Below are 3,389 nucleotides of genomic sequence, written 5' to 3' on the forward strand. Positions count from 1 at the left end.
TGCCCCATAGAGTGGGTCACAGACTAGAGAGAATTAGCTTCTGTGGAAATGAGAGGTTGAGGGGTCTTGTGGAACTAGAGAAAATGGTTTACCTTAGAGACCATATTAATTGATCTAGCACCCCCAGCAAGTGTTGTTTTGTGTTGTCTGTGGTACATTAATGCTTCATCTGAGTTCTCTCCAGATTAAGGGTTGGATTCTGGGTTTTTTTGTTTATTTCTTTGTTTCCTTTATTATTTCTTTCTTTAAACATCTCCTCAACATTTACCATGTGTCAAGCCTTGTTTAAGGCTCTGAGGATACAAATACAAATCAAACCAAACCGAACGTAGCAAAGACAGCTGCTTGACCACTAATATCTTCTTTTCTCCTTCTTTCTTTAATAAAAGAACTCATGAGTTTTGGCTGGCACAGGATTGTCCAGTTGATGACTACATTTCTGACCTTTTTCTTTTTTTTTTTTTGGATCTAAGTGTTCATGTAACCAAGTTCTGAGATGTTTATGAGAGTTTATGTGAGATATGAGCAGAAATGATGCAAGCTCATTTCAGATCATGCCATTAAGTGAAATGGATATGTTCCCTCTTTGCCCTTTCTCCTGCCCTTTACCACTGGCTGGGATACAGAGGTGATGGCAGAAGCTAGTGCAGCTACCTTGGACATGGAGATTGAAATTGTGTGTTGAGTTTGTCAATGCTATTACCTTAGAACCACCTAAGTCTGGATTGGTAAGTGCGAGAAAAATAAACTTGATTTTGTTTGAGCCAATAACTTAAGGTCTCTTTGTTATAGCAGCTGGGATATTGTACCCAAACTAATAAGTCTCTGACCCCTACCTCTAGTGGAGGCAGTTAAAAAAAAAAAAAGTGTGTGTGTGGGGGGGCAGAATTGCTCAAACAGAGATAATCCCTTAGTGTTGTGGGGTTATAATTAGGTCATGCCCAGCATAGGCTGGGATGCTGATTGATGGAAGGAGGTTATTGAAGAGGATCTCTGAAAAAGATCCCCACAGATGGAAATTGGAGTAGTGTTGGACACTTGATTCGAGTAGGATTCTTTGGCTATAAGTAACAACATCAAAATCCAACAAAGACTTTTTATTCATGGATAATTCAATGGAGTCATCCATTTATTCAACAAACATTTACCTATTACCTACTATGTTCCTGGCTCTGTTCTAGGTGCTGGTGATAGGGCAGTGATTAAAATAGTTAAAAACCCCAAATTAAGGCAAAACTCTGCCTAATGGATCTTACAATCTAGTGGGGGGAGAGATTTATTATCTCACAAAACAAGAAATCCAGAGATAGGTGGTCTTGTGCTGGTGGATACAGACAGAGGTTCAACACTATCTTCAAGAACGCATATTCTTTCCATCTCTTCATTCTGCTGTCCTCAGTGTGCAGACTTTGCCTCAGCCTTGTAACCTCATAGCTGCAAGATGGCTGCCACAGCTCTAGACATCACATTGCGTGCACATTAACCTAGTAAAAGGACAGGGACTGTTTCCTCCTATCAGCTCTTCTTTTTTTCCCTAGAAGGAACACTTTTGCAGAAGTCCTCAGCAGATTTTAAGTTCCATTTTCTAGAATTGTACCATATTCCTGATAAAATCACTGGTAAAGGGTAGGAGACGACCATGACTGGCTTATGTTTGTGGTTTTCAAACTCTTAAATATTATAATGACCCCAAAGAGCTTTGGTTTTTGTGGTTATATTGACTGATGTTTGCTGTTTTAAAAGGTAAAACTGAAAAATTAAAATATATGCGTTCATTAATTCACTTAAAATTACCCTTTACATGTTAACTTAAATAATAATTTTTTTTAAAGATTTTATTTATTCATTTGAGACACAGAGATACAGAGAGAGAGAGAGAGAGAGCATGAGCAGTGGGAGAGGGAGAGGGAGAGGGAGAAGCAGGCTCCCTGCTGAGCCAGGAGCCCCATGTGGGGCTCGATCCCAGGACCCTGGGATCATGACCCGAGCTGAAGGCAGATGCTTAACCATCTGAGCCACCCAGGCGCCCCTTAAATAATAATTATTTTAGTGAAAAATGGCATTTCCCCCCAAACAATAATTAGTGGAAAAGTGACATTGTTTTACATTTTTCTTTATCTCTTTAATGTCTGACGTAATAGAAGAAGCTGGATTCTACTTTCTCCTTCTGCATTTAATCCATTGTGATATGTTGTTTTGCTTGAAATATGTAAAGAAATTCTGGCCTCACACAGATACGTTGTTGCAAAAAGGAGGGCCTCATGGACCTCCTGAAAGGGTCTCAGAGACTCTCAGGGGTTCTTGGACCACACTTTGAAAACCACTGGCATGGATCAATCAAAACTCACTCCTAGGCTATGAAGAGGCTTACCACCATCCCTGATTCCACTCAGCTCCACCTCCCCATAAACACATGGCTGCTTCCATTCCTGAACAAAACCAAAGTTCTCTTAGCAAACAGAAAGGAGGGGAGGGGTGCCTGGGTGGCTCAGTTGGTTAAGCGTCTACCTTCGGCTCAGGTCATGATCCCGGGGTCCTGAAATGGAGCCCTGCATTGGGCTCCCTGCTCCGCGGGGAGTCTGCTTCTCCCTCCCACCCCCCCCAGCTTGTGCTGTCTCTCTCTCTCTCTCTTCTCTCAAATGAATAAATAATATCTTTAAAAACTTTTTTATTTTTTTAAAAATTATTTATTTATTTGTTTAAAGATGTTATTTATTTATTTGACAGAGAGAGACACAGCGAGAGAGGGAACACAAGCAGGGGGAGTGGGAGAGGGAGAAGCAGGCCTCCCGCGGAGCAGGGAGCCCAATGTGGGGCTCGATCCCAGGACCCTGGGATCACGACCTGAGCCGAAGGCAGCCGCTTAACCATCTGAGCCACCCAGGCGCCCCTCCAGTGGTGGTTTTCAAACTCACTGCATCTCATAGGGAGAAATACCTTTAATGTATACTACATACATGCATACAGCAGAGAGAAAAGTTTTATAAAATACCTAGCCTTGAGCGCCTGGGTGGCTCAGTTGGTTGGGCGGCTGCCTTCGGCGCAGGTCATGATCCTGGAGTCCCTGGATCGAGTCCCGCATCGGGCTCCCTGCTCAGCAGAGTCTGCTTCTCCCTCTGACCCTCCCCCATCTCATGTGCTCTCTCTCATTCTCTCTCTCTCAAAAAAAAAAAAAACAACTTTTTTTTTTAAAGATTTTTATTTATTTATTTGACAGAGAGAGACACAGCGAGAGAGGGAACACAAGCAGGGGGAATGGGAGAGGGAGAAGCAGGCTTCCCGTGGAGCAGGGAGCCCGATGCGGGGCTCGATCCCAGAACTCTGGGATCATGACCTGAGCCGAAGGCAGACGCTTAACGACTGAGCCACCCAGGCGCCCCCCCCCCCCC

This window comes from Mirounga leonina, unplaced genomic scaffold (assembly GCF_011800145.1).
Source record: "Mirounga leonina isolate KUSES-001 unplaced genomic scaffold, KU_Mleo_1.0 Mir_150, whole genome shotgun sequence".
In the NCBI taxonomy this organism is placed as follows: domain Eukaryota; kingdom Metazoa; phylum Chordata; class Mammalia; order Carnivora; family Phocidae; genus Mirounga; species Mirounga leonina.